Source organism: Pristis pectinata, chromosome 16 (assembly GCF_009764475.1).
Source record: "Pristis pectinata isolate sPriPec2 chromosome 16, sPriPec2.1.pri, whole genome shotgun sequence".
Taxonomy (NCBI): Eukaryota; Metazoa; Chordata; class Chondrichthyes; order Rhinopristiformes; family Pristidae; genus Pristis; species Pristis pectinata.
The window spans coordinates 8,598,650-8,612,627 of record NC_067420.1 but is presented as its reverse complement, the minus strand read 5'-3'; the positions used below and the strand labels follow the sequence as shown (position 1 = coordinate 8,612,627).

The 13,978-nt window shown below is 44.5% G+C and overlaps 1 non-coding gene across 1 annotated transcript; it reads right to left on the bottom strand.

Annotated features, from left to right (window-relative positions):
* Positions 1-225: 225 nt before the first annotated feature.
* Positions 226-298, bottom strand: trnar-ccu (transfer RNA arginine (anticodon CCU)). Its single transcript has one exon. It is a non-coding gene; the product is annotated as a tRNA-Arg (tRNA).
* Positions 299-13,978: the final 13,680 nt, after the last annotated feature.

The window sequence follows — 13,978 nt, the reverse complement described above, 5'->3', positions numbered from 1 at the left end:
CCCGCAAGTGTCGCCACGCTTCCGGCGCCACAATAGCACGCCCACAACTTTCTAACCCGTACGTCTTTGGAATATGGGAGGAAACCGGAGCACCCGGAGGAAACCCACGCAGACACGGGGAGAACATACAAACTCCTTACAGACAGCAGCCGGAATTGAACCCGGATCGCTGGTGCTGTAATAACGTTACGCTAGCCGCTACACTGCCGTGCCTAAACTTGATCTCACCCCAGATGGGACTTGAACCCACAATCCCTGGCTTAGGAGGCCAGTGCCTTATCCACTAGGCCAGTGGGGCATTAGAAACAGGATCAGGAGTAGGACATGAAGTCCTTTGAACCTGCTCTGCCATTTCACACAATCAAAGCTGATTAACTCATTCCACTCTCCTGGCCTTATTAATTCCTTTAGGTTGCAAAAATTCATCCATCTCAGACCTAATCTGTGGAAGAGTCTGTGGTTGCCACATTGGTCTCATCATCACCTCCAAACCCATAGAACCAGAGAAGAAAGATGCTTCAGAAGTCCTTTACTGCTTGCAAACCAATTGAGGCTCCCAAAAGATAATCAAGAAATGCAAGCCTGTCTTCTTTCTTTCAGACTTTTTTCACCTGGTGAATTTTGATGTATTTCACCCTCAATTGGTCGGTTGGTTCACGTTGAAGCAGGAACTATAGTTTACTGTTCACTCAATGGAAATTTAATGTTTGGGGTTGAAAGGTAACTCTCATTTCAATGCTCTTGTTCTCTTCACAGCAAACATTTCAGCTTTGTTTGGGAGTATTTCACCATCTCTCACTGAGCATGATTTACTCAAAGGATCAGCACATGTGTATTCTTTGCCAGGTTGTCATTTATCTTCAGAGCACGCTTCTGCAAATAAAGCTTAAATTTTTGTGATTTTTTTTTGGGAAAAAGTAGAAGCAAATGAGAAAATGTTGGCAAGATGACTCTGGTGCATTTCAGTAGAGAGGAAGCAAATAACATAAAATAGAGGGTGAAAAAGAAAGAACCACGATCTATGAGAACTGATGGAACCTGCACCAATTCTAATCAGTTTAAAGATTATGAACAGTGTCTCAGAGGCAGTGTGATGACTGAGAGACCTATAATGAGGAGAGGTGTGCAACGAGGATGCTTGTTATGACTAATAAATTGACAATGTTCAAGAGAAATCATGGCAGAGATTTATAATGAGGCTGCGGGTGAGGGTGTGTGATCTGACCAAGTCTTACATTGAGAACAGTGAGTGCAGAAGTCTTGCTCTGACTCACTTATGAACAGGGTGTGGGGGTACGAGAATATTCGAGCTCAGATTCTGTCATTCAGGTGGTATCACAGCCACATGGGAACATCCAGTTGCTTTTCAGTCCAAAGGTCATTTTCCACGATATCTTCCTTGCTTCAGCAACTCCCAATGAATGGCACAGCAACCTCTCTCAAATAGCAGTGGCCAGTGACAAGGACCGATTACACTGCAGAGGATTCATCTTGCATGATGTAACATTGTAAAATGTTTTGTCTTTTAAAAGGAAGTACAAAAACTTTCCAGCAACTAATATTTAGCTTTGAGGGTTATGTGGCCTATGTAACATTGGTGAGTGCATATAATGTGACAAGCTGCTCTCTGTGCTGTTACAGCACTGTTTATTATGGAGATGGCAGAGGGTCACTCTGTATCTGTGGAGAAATCTACAGCAAGAATGCTGCCTTGACTCAGTAAGCTTTCCTTTTATTTTGATGAAGTATTCCCATCGTTCGTTTGAAATACCAAGTATTTTCCAGTATTTCAGACAAAAAGAGAGCCACAGACAATTTTTAAGTGTTGAACTACCTGAATTGAGCAAAGTAGCAAATAAAATTGCATGTTTTAGGTTGTAGTAAACCAAAGGTGTTTAGCAAAATGACTGTATTGCCTTTGCAAGAGATAAGGGATAAGAACACAAATTGTATTACAGATATGGACCCTGTTGTTAAAATTGTTTACAGGGCAGCTTGTAGGAAGTTAAACAGGGATAGCTGTTGCAAACGAACTGTTGAATCCTTATTGTCCTATCTGTTATAAGAAGTGAATGTAATTCACCGGGATAGACCTGTTTACTAGGACATTCTACTAACATGTTTACTAACATTAGTAGATGTGAAATGGGTGGCAGCAAAACAAGCACTTAAAAACACAGAGGGATATCTATGTGACTATAAAATCGAACCAATGATATGGAGCAAAGTCATTAATTGTGGTGTATGCATACTCATCAGTAATAAGCACCAAGGCGAGAGGTGAGAAGACCCCTCCTGGTTAGATCTTTCCTGTACAGTCAGAGTATAACTCCCAACACACGCTGACCTTGGGCTGACTGTGTTGAGGAGGAGACAGTCACCCACCTCTTTGCAGACTGTGGATTTGCTCAGAGGGTGTGGAGAAGGATGCGAGGGTCCGTGTCACGGTTCATAACAGAGGGTTCTCTGATCTACGGGCTGTCCCCAGGGGTACACACAGAGACGGATATCAATTGATGCTGGATGATCATCATCTTGGTGAAAGACGTTCATTGGCCTGCCTGAAACTTGTTGGTCTTCAAGGAGACCGAGGTGTCCGTAAGGGAATGCTGCCGGCTGCCACATTCCAGGCAGCAGGAGTACATGCTGAGGGACGCACTGAAGCTCGGTGCAGCCGATACAAAGGCTCTGTGGGGAAGGACTACAGTCCAGCGTCCTTCCGTTAGAGGACACGAAAGGGCTGAGTCCAGTGGGGAAGTCCCTCAAACAACGAAAGGGTGTATCACCCCAGGGGGCCACATGAGCGACAATGGTGCTATGTACAAAAACACTTTAATACTATTGAATGTATTGACCAAATGACACGAAGAATGTAAAGATTTTTGCAAAGCGTTTAGGTTTTTTTAAATATATTTTAGTAAGAGTTAAGTTTATTTGTGAAATTTATAAAAAAAATTAAGTTTTGAAATTTGAACATTAAACTCAGCTAAAGGGAAGCTTGGAGGTCTTTGATTTATGGTACTTATGTTGAAAATTAGTTGAGCAAGGAGAACAACTAATGAGATGGTCCTTGAGCTGAGACAAGAGACACATAATGAGGCTGACATGATAATGTGACAGCACAATGGGGAAGCATTGTTGGAAAGTCAAAGGAGGAAAGTCACAGGCTTGTTCTTTTCTGGGAAAGCTGAAAATAAGAAGCAAGTTATGGTTGTTATAAAGCTGAAGATGGCTCCAAACACCAGGAGGCATGTTATGAACAGGCAGCAAGAAACTCAGAAGGTCCTTTACATGGACAGTGGTGAGAATGCGGAGTTTCATAACACAACCTGCAGCAGAGCCACTCAAAGACATACTCAAGGGGAGCTGGATCATTATAGAAAAAGAAATAGTTGTTGAGATGGTGCGAAGTGGAGTGGATGGAGCTGAAATGGCGTCCGAGAATCGGCCGCCGCAATGTGCCCCTGTACTTGTAGCTGCCCAGAACGGTTAATCCAAACTTAGCTTTACCAACGTCATGCAAAGTGGCAGCCCCACCTTGAGTGGTGAGACCCCATGCGCATCCAGAGTGGTGAGGGAGTCAACACAGAGCAAGACCCCAACAGCCTTAGCCTTGTAATGAAACCTGGCCAAAATTGGTGACTTCAAAAGCATTCAAAGTCCGTTACACTTTATCAACTAAAAAAATAAAATTAATTAAAAGAGGAACAAAAACCTAAACACAAAAATTTGGACTCTTAAAACAATTAAATAGTAAATAAATAATTCATATCACTGTAATTAACTGAAGCTTACCTTGGCTCCCGACAGCCACTCCTCTCCACTGAAGTGAATGGAGCTGCTATTCTATTTCCCAGGCGGGTTACCCATGCTGTGAGCAGTAGGGAATTGCTTTGTCTTCAAGTTCTGCAGCAATATCAGAGTGAAAGCAGGAGAACTGGCAAACGGGGCAAAGTCAAAGTTGAGTTTATTGTCATCTGCACAAGTACATGTACACACAGGTGTAATGAAAAACTTGCTTGCAGCAGCATCACAGGCACATAGCATCAGATGAACAGCATTCACAAGAAAAACATAAACAAAACATAAACTATACACAATTTTTACAAGAAAGAACACAATTAGAACATAAAAAAACAAAGTCCATTGTAGTGCAAAGTGGTAAAAGTGGTCATAGTGTTGCTATACTGAGGTAGCGATTAGGGTTGTGCAGGTTGGTTCAAGAACTGAATGGCTGTAGGGACGTAGCTGTTCTTGAACCTGGTGGCTTGGGACTTCAGGCTTCTGTACCTCCTTCCCGATGGTAGCTGCGAGAAGATGGCATGGCCCAGATGGTGGGGATCGTTGATAGACGTTACCTCCTCGAGGCAGCGTCTTACGGAGATACTACCAATGGTGGAGACAGATGTACCTGTGATGTACTGGGCTGAGTTCACTACCCTCTGCAGCTTCTTAACTCTCTTGCACATTCGAATTGCCATACCAGACTATAATGCAACCGATCAGGATACTTTCAACAACACATCTGTAGAAGTTTGTTAGAGTATTCGATAATGTGTCGAACCTCCTTAACCTCCTAAGAAAGTAAAGACACTTAAGCACCATCCTTGTGACTGCATCTATGTACTGGGCCCAGGACAGGTCATCCAATATGTTAATGCCCAGGAATTGAAAGCTGCTGACCCTCTCCACCACAGACCCACCAATGTAGACTGGCACATGTTCACACTCCTTCCCCTTCCTGAGATCAACAACCAGCTCATTAGTTTTACTGACGTTGATCGGGAGGTTGTTGTTGCCAATAAATTCAGGGTTTCAGTGTTCCCACGCAGGAATGTGGAAATCCTAAACTAAATAACACATGTGCAGGGAAATGCCAACAATTCCATGCACGGTTATTGGTTCTTCTGTGAAAAACTAGGGCAACCAGCATTGACCAGTATGTGGACTGGCCTGTAAACTGCCTATCAGTGTAGCTGTGATATGTGACCTCTGGGGCAGGTTATATCCACCTGCAGGGACATCAGAAAGAGTATGGAATGCACAAATCCAAAGTGAGGAATGTGTATTATTGATTTTAACATCCCACACCACCCCCCGTTCATCCCTATATCCCGTGGACCACCCCTCATCACAGCCTCACGAAGCACGAAAGGTTTGGGTGATGAGCTAACAGTTGGTAAATTGAGATACCAAGTGCAACAGGCCACATCTCCACCTGACACTATATTAGCTCTCGTCCGAAGTGTAATGCCTTCAAGTTTCTTCTCCATATTCGTCTGAAGGGACTGAAAGAGAACTTCATGGGTCTATAGCCTGCTATGGTCTGCAGGCCTTCGTCATCTTGTGGTGAGGAAGGAGCAGGTGGGCTTCCCAAAACCTCCCAAGGAGAGCTTTCCTAACACTGGCTTCAAACTAAGATCCATCCATCCAGGGAGTACCAGTTACCAAAAAAACTTGGCCATGGAGATACCCTCAGAATGATGGAGATGTCTGCTTCCCAGAAACGTGATATTCTCATCTCATGATCCATGGAAACCTGTGCATTGAGGAGTGGAAAACTTTCCTATTCATATGAAGCTCCAGGTTATTAATGGGAGCCCTTATTGGGAACCTGAGTGTAGCCGATGGCTGCATACACCAGTGTCCAAGATGATGCCCCCTGCTCCTCATTGAAACTAAAGCAGATGAACATATTTCTCCATGAATACTGTGCCTGGGTGACCTCTCCGATGCCACGGGGAGCAGTAAAATCAGGAGGGAAGGCAGAGGTCTGCTGGTACTGCATTCAAGGATCCTGTGGTGAAGTTAAGAGACAAAATAATCCTGACCTCCACAGTTCAGAACATAGTTGGGTGAGAGTGTTTTTTTAATTTTACAACGTGATACCACCACCAGCCACACTTTCCTCTCCCCACCCCTTTCTGCTTTCCACAGGGATCACTCGCTCTGTGACTGCCTGGTCCACTCATCCCTCCCCACCCTCTCTCCCCAGGGACTCTCCCCTGTGACTGCAGGAGGTGTAACCTGCCCCTACACCTCCTCCCTCACCACTATCCAGGGCCCTAAACAGTCCTTTCAGGTAAGGCAGCCTTCCGCATGCACATCCTCCAGCCTTATTTATTGCATTTGGTGCTCCCGATGTGGCCTCCTCTACATCAGTGAGACCACACACAGAATGGCCGACCGCTTCACCGAGCACCTTCTTTCCATCCTCCATGGCCTCTGGATCTCCCAGTTGCCAACTATTTTAATTCCCTCCCCATTCCCATGCTGACATGTCTGTCTTTGGCCTTATTCACTGCCAGAATGAGGCTGAATACAAACTAGAGGAACAGCACATTATATTCCACCCAGGTAGTCTACAGCCTGACAGCATGAACACTGAATTCTCCAACCTCTGGTAAAGTGCTCTCTCCCATCCCTTTCTCCATACTTCTTTCCCCTCCTCCACCCTCCCCATCTGCCCATCACCCACAAACTCCTCCCACTAGTTCCCCTCCCCTCTGCCCTCCCCAACTTTCTCCCTTAATTTCAAGCTCCACCTTCCTATCCTATCAGACTCCATCATCTTCAGCCCTTTGTCACTTCTACCTATCACCTCCCAGCTTCTGGTGCTATTCCCACCCTCCCTTCCCTTATCTGCCTATCAACTCTCCCCTCACCAGGATCCACCTATCACCTGCCAGATCTTGCCTCACGCCTTCCCTCCACCTCTTTATACTGGCTATCTCCCCTCTATCTTTTAGTCCAGATGAAGGGTCTCAACCCAAAACATCGACTGTCCATTTCCCTCCACAGATGCTGCCTGACCCATTGAGTTCTTCCAACATCTCGTGTGTTGCACAAGGACATAGCTATAGATTTTCATGCAGAATGTTAAATGCCATAGTGATGGCAACCTTGGAAATCCGGTTGCACCCGTTATTCTCTCCTTCAATTTAAAGTGGTCCATAGATCTCACTTGTCTAAGCTTTTATTCAGATATATCTCCTAACTGTGATAAATCCAATAACAATGAGGCTTCTTTAATTCATGTGTTTGGGACGTGTCAGAGTCTTAAAAAATATTGGACAGAGGTGTTTCAAACTTTTTCTGTGCTTTTTAAAACAAATTTTAAACTTCATTCTTTGACTGCGTTATTTGAGATCGTTGGAGAAAAAGATATAACTTTGGAGGCATCTGATCTACACATTCTGGCTTTTATTTCTCTTATAGCCAGGAGGGCTGTGTCGCTTAAATGGAAGGAAGTTACTCCGCCTACGCATGCTCAATGGTTACAGGATGTTATGTCATACCTGAATCTCGAGAAGATCCATTGCTCAATTCTTGAATCTGACTTATACTTTCAAACCCTGTGGGGACCTTTTTTGAATTATTTTCAAAACCTTTGACTTGGTGACTAAAGTACAGATATTGGCATGGTTTTTCCTTGCCTTCTTTTTTACCAAGCAGCTCTGATTTTTGGTAGTGGTTGTAGATTTTTTTATATAATAAATTATTCCAATTTTTTCTTGATTAACTAACTATCACATGTGATTATTAATTTAGAGTATTGTGATCTCAAGTATGATTTAACACAGTGTATTCAGTAGTATTTTTACTCTCTTTTTGATGCAAGTACTCTGTATTTTTTTGTGGAATTAATAAAAATATTGTAAAAAGAAAGAAAGGAAATCCAGTGATGTGTGAATGCAGTGATTCAAGAATTCCAGGCAGGATGTGGTGTTTCTGTGGGAGGGAGCTCTTCACCAATGGGCATGTGTGTGCTTCCTTTCCTGAGGTCACCAAACCACACTATCGGTCGGTCATTGTCATGCCAACTCACCTGCAGTAATGAAGTGATGCCAGTGGTGTCAGCACTGAGTCACCCATTGAATGAGCATCTCAGCAGCTCAACGCTGTGACTGTCAGCTGTGAACTTCAGAAGGTGTCTTCAGCACCCACAGTATGTTCTGAAGGAGCCCACTCAAATCTCCCGATGTCATCAGAGAATCTCCTTTAAATAGTGTGAAAAGCATCACACCATTGCAATGTTTCATTATTAGAACAAAGGTACTAGCATGGAAAGAAGATTGGCTGATTGGCAGAAGGCAAAGAGTGGGAATAAAGGGAGCCTTTTCTGGTTGGCTGCAGGTGACTAGTGGTGTTCTGCAGGGGTCGGAGTTGGGTCCGCTACTTTTCACCTTATACGTTAATGATCTGGATGACAGAATTGACGGCTTTGTGGCCAAGTTTGCGGATGATACAAAGACAGGTGGAGGGGCAGGTAGTGTTGAGGGAGCAGGGAGTCTGCAGAAGGACTTGGACAGGTTGGGAGAATGGGCAAAGAAGTGGCTGATGGAGTACAGTGTAGGGAAATGTATGGTTGTGCAATTTGGCAGAAGGAATAAAGGCATAGACTATTTTCTAAGCGGGGAGTGAATTCAGAAATCAGAGGTGCAAAGAGACTTGGGAGTCCAAGTGCAGGATTCCCTGAAGGTTAACTTCAGGGTTGAATTGGTAGTAAGGAAGACAAATGCAACGTTAGCCTTCATTTTGAGATGACCAGAATATAAAAGCAAGGATGTAATGCTGAGGCTTTATAAGGTTTGGTCAGACCATATTAGGAGTACTGTGAGCAGTTTTGGGCCCCATATCTAAGGAAGGATGTGCAGGAGTTGGAGAGGGTCCAGAGGAGGTTTATGAGGATGATCCTGGGAATGAAAGAGTTAACATATGAGGAACATTTGATGGCTCCACCTGTCCTTGCTGGAGTTTAGAAGGATAAGGGGAGATCTCATTGAAACCTACCGAATATTAAAAGTCCTGGATAGAGTGGATGTGGAGAGGATGTTTCCAGTAGTGAGAGAGTCTAGGACCAGATGGCACAGCCTCAGAATAGAAGGACATCCCTTTAGAACTAAGGTGAGGAAGAATTTCTTTAGCCAGAGGGTGGTGAATCTGTGGAATTCATTGCCACAGACGGCTGTAGAGGTCAAGTGGAGACCATAGGGCTCCGGGTGCTCGAATGTGTTGTAGACAGTGATAACGGCATTTGAATTTGACAATGTACGTAGTGTGTTTGTTGTAGTTAGGAATATGTATGGTTTTTGATGTAGTTATGAATATACACAATTTTTTGTAGTGATTATTGTAATAGTTGAGTAAACTTTTGCATTGTTTCCAAAAAAAGTCTTATGTTCTCTTCTCGTTACTACCATCGGTTTCTGATTCTGACTCTGATGTGGTCTCAGTTCTACAGATGCAGTTTGTTGCCTGCTCCACAAAGTTAGAACATAGAACATAGAACAGTACAGTGCAGGAACAGGCCCTTCAGCCCTCGATATCTGTGCCGACCACAATGCCAATTTAAACTAATCCCACCTGCCTGCACATGGTCTGCATCCCTCCATTCCCCAGCTACTTGTGTTGCCACTTTCAGGGAGCAATGGATACACCCCAAGATCCCTCTGTACATCAGTGCTCTCAAGGGTCCTGCCATTTACATATACTTCCCTCTTGCATTTGACCTCCCAAAGTGCAACACTGTTGTGAGAAAGGTTCTTTTGGTATCTTAAAGATAAAGGTCTGGACACACAGTCAGTCTTTGTAATTTAAAAATGGTTTATTAACAAAGACAAACACGGGGACGGAATGGATGGGAACAGATGCACACTCACAACACTCTCAAGCAGGAGATCACGAATGTGGAGAAAAATCGTAACAGAGGGTGAGGTGCACACACACACACACACACACACACACACACACACACACACACACACACACACACACACACACACACACACACACAATAACTGGGTACAAATGATCAAGGAATAAACAATATAATGTTTGGACACCCTGATTCTGGACAAACATTGGCTCTTTGGTCTCAGGAGTCCTTAACTAACTGCCCTGAAGTAGTGCACAGCTTACCTTAACATCCTCAGAGGCTGAGAGCGAGAAAACCAAACATGGAGCACTTTTATACTGCTGTGGGAGTGGGTGGTCCAGCAGGACAGAGGTGTTTAAACGGGCCAATGGTCAGTGTGCCCAGGACAAAGGTGCTCACACAGACCGATCCAAGTGGTCCAGCAAGGACAAAGGTGTTTACCTAGTGGGGTGGAGCCAAACCTTGATTGACAGTGGTGTCGCTTTCAGCCATGTGCTCAATGGTGTCATCCCAGCCAGAGGGGTCAGTGTTGTCATGGTCACTTGACAGCCATGACTGTTTACACTGGGTGTCTGGGTTAAGCTCCATCTGCCAATTTTCCGCCCATAATTTCAACTGACTTATATCCTGCTGTATCTTTTGACAACTTTCCTCACTGTCCACAACTCAACCAATTTTTGCGTCATCTGCAAACTTGATAATCAGCCCACCGACATTTTCATCCAAAGCATTTATATATAGCACAAACAACAGAGGTCCCGGCACTGATCCCAGCAGTCAGAATAGCACACTCCATCAATAACCTCTGCGTTGGGCAGCCAAGCCAATTTTGAATCCAATCTATCAAGTCTCATGTGCCAGAAATGGATGTTACATTAATATCGGCCATTCGGTGGGTAGCAGGAGCCTGGGACGTGAATCCTGACCAGAAATATCCAGTGAAAAAAGAGAAACAAAGGACTGCAGATGCTGGAATCTAGATGAGACGTGATGATGCTGGAGGAATTCAGCAGGCCAGGCAGCATCCGTAGAGAAAAGGAGGCGGTCAACATTTCAAGTCAGGACACTTCTCCAGTGTTCTGACTACCACAGTTGTCCTATGTTTAGATTAGATTAGATTTTTTGTATCTAAGCTTCATCATCCCCTTTCCCAAAATATCATTAATCTGATGAACTCATCAGTTTCTGAATGCAGGATCCTAAAACTGAGATTTTGCAGTTAGCTGACTTACCTTTCTTAAATCCTGGGTGTAGAACATAATCACTGCTTTATATATGCAAAGCAAAACTGCTCAATTTAGTTTTATATTCATTTGCTGAATGTTTATGAGAGGATATTATATTTAGTGACTGATCAAGCTTGATTGCATAATTCAATCCAGTAAACTATTACCTTTTTATTATAAGACAAGATAATAATGCAAAACCTCATTGAACTCGGCTCAATAAATGTAAGATAGTCACTGATAAATTTGATACAAAGTGTAGTTAGAAGGTAGATCTGACTATCCTACTAAGGGGAAACTGGATAACGAAGTAAGGGACAAAGAAATATAGAAGATCATAAAATGCTGGAATCTGGAGCAACAAACAATCTGCTGGAGGAACTCGGTGGGTCGAGCAGCATCTGTGGGAGGAAAGGAATTGTTGATGCTTTGGGTCGAAACCCTGCATCACTGGGAGTGGAGAAGGGAGATGGCTGGTATAAAGAGGAGTAGGGGAGTGGTGGGACAGGAGTCCGAGGTGATTGGTGGACTGAGGAGGGGTGTAAGGTGGCAGGCAGCTAGTGCCAGGTAAGGGAAGGGAGTTGGGAGACAGTTGCAGATGGATAATAGATGGAGACAAAGAGAAAAAAAAGAAAAAGAAATAAGTATTTAAAAAAATAGAAGAAATATATAAAAAATAGAAGGATGTTTAAGATAAGATAAGATTTCTCTCTTAGTCACATGTACATCGAAACACACAGTGAAATACATCTTTTGCATCAAGTGTTCTGGGGGCAGTCTGCAAGTGTCGCCACGCTTCCGGCGCCAACATAGCATGCCCAAAACTTCCTAACCCGTACGTCTTTGGAATGTGGGAGGAAACCGGAGCACCCGGAGGAAACCCACGCAAGCACGGGGAGGACGTACAAACTCCTTACAGACAGCGGCAGGAATTGAACCCGGGTCACTGGCGCTGTAATAGCGTTATGCTAACCAATACACTACCGTGCCTGCCCTTATACTTCTATCAAACATGTCCGTGCTTACTTCCAACATTATATTGGAGAGAATTCAGCATCCACAGCACCCAAAGACCTTCATTGCGATGTTGATCTTCAAAGTTGTTGGAGGTGTCCAAGGAGGAAATTATGATCCTAAGAGATTCACAACTGCAATCATTTTTAGTTTTGTTTGTAATTCTTGGTGAGAACCTTTCTAAAAGTCAAATAAACTGGATCACAGAAACTCCACAATCTCTTCTATTTGCAAAATAAGGGAAAGAATAAACATCTATTTGGAAAGTAATGCTTGCAATTCCATAACAGGCCACAGATAATGAGACACTGCTGAAGTGTAGAAGGTCCAAAGCAGAGACCCACAGTGAGGTCTCACAACCAGAATGGAATAAATGACAGGAAGTGGCTGAGGAACAACATCTGGCTCGCTGACCAGGATCTCTCTCAGAGGATCATAGAAGTACAGAAACATAGAATTGTCACAACATATAACAAGGCCACTCAGCCCATTGAATCTATGCTGGCTTCTAGTAGAGCAATCCCATCAGTCCAACTCCTCTGTTATTTCCCCACAGCCCTGCAAAAAATCTTACACGACTTCATTGATTGATTCTGTTTCCACTACCCTTATAGCCAATGAAGTCACTCTTGAGTAGAAAAGTCTCTCCTCACCTATCCTTTGCCTCTTTTGCCCAGTATTTAAGACCTGTGTCCTTTGGTCCTTGAAGTATCCATTAAAGGGAACAAAGTCCCTTTATCATTGTAGCTAAACCAGTCATTATCTGAAACACATTTCACATCCCAGCCTGTGCTCCAGCTTCTCCACATGAACATCGTGGCTGAAACCACCCATCTCTTGAACCATTCTGTAATATCTTATTTTCCCACCAGTAAGGTTTCCTTACTTTAACTGAGGCATCAACATTAGTCCAGATAACAGGGTTGACCTGTGACCAGGTTCAGCAGGAAGCCAGCAGGTCATGTGAGTGCCAATGGTGGGGATGCTATGGTCACATGAGTGGAAAGGATGGGAAGAGACAACAGCCTCGGAACCCCGATTCAATCTGAAGTCAAGGACAGTGTTCTAAAAAAGGCTGCAGGAGCAGAGAGACCTGGGGGTGTGGGTGCACGCGTCAATTAAAGTGGCAGGGCAGGTGGAGAAGGTAGTTAATAAGGCGTAGACAATTCTGGCCTTCATCAAAAAGAGGGATAGAGTATAAAGGAAACACAAGAAATTCTGCAGATGCTGGAATCTGGAGCAATACACAAAAAGTGCTGGAGGAACTCAGCAGGTCAGGCAGCATCTATGGAGGGAAATAAACAGCCCACGTTTCGGGTCGGGACCCTTCATCAAGACTGGAAAGGAAGAGGGCAGAAGCCAGAATAAGAAGGTGGGGGGGAGGGGGAGGGGGAGGGGACGAGCATACGCAGGCAGGGGATAGGTGAGTTCAGGTGATAGGTGAGTCCAGGCGAGAGGGGGATGGTACGTGGGTGGGGGAGGGGGTGAAGATGCAATAAGCTGAGAGGTGATAGGTAGAAGAGCCAAAGGGCTGAAGAAGAAGGAATCCGGTCGGAGAGGGCAGTGGACCATGGAATAAAGGTTGGAGGAGGGGAGGAGAGGAGATGGGCAGGTCATCAAGGTGAGGGAAGGGAGCCACAGGAATAAGGGAAGAGAAAGAAGTGGGGGGGGGGAGAGAAAAAGAAGGGGTGGGGTTACCAGAAGTTACTGGAAAAATTGATGTTGAGGGCATCAGGTTGGAGACTCCCAAGGTGGAACATGAGGTGTTGTTCCTCCAACCTGCACCTGGCCTCAACGTGGTAGTAGAGGAGGCCATGGACAGACATGCCAGTATGGGAGTGGGATGTGGAATTGAAGTGGGTGGCCACCGGGAGGTCCTGGCTGTTGCGGCAGACGGAGCGAAGGTGCTCGACGAAGCGGTCACAGAGAAGTCATGCTGAACATTTATAAAACACTGGTCTGGGCTCAGCTGATGTATTGTGTTCATTTCTGGTGACCGCAATGTGGGAAGGATATGGAGAGTCTGGAAGAGATTTATGAGAATATTTCCTGGGATGAGGTGCCAGAGTTACAGGGATAG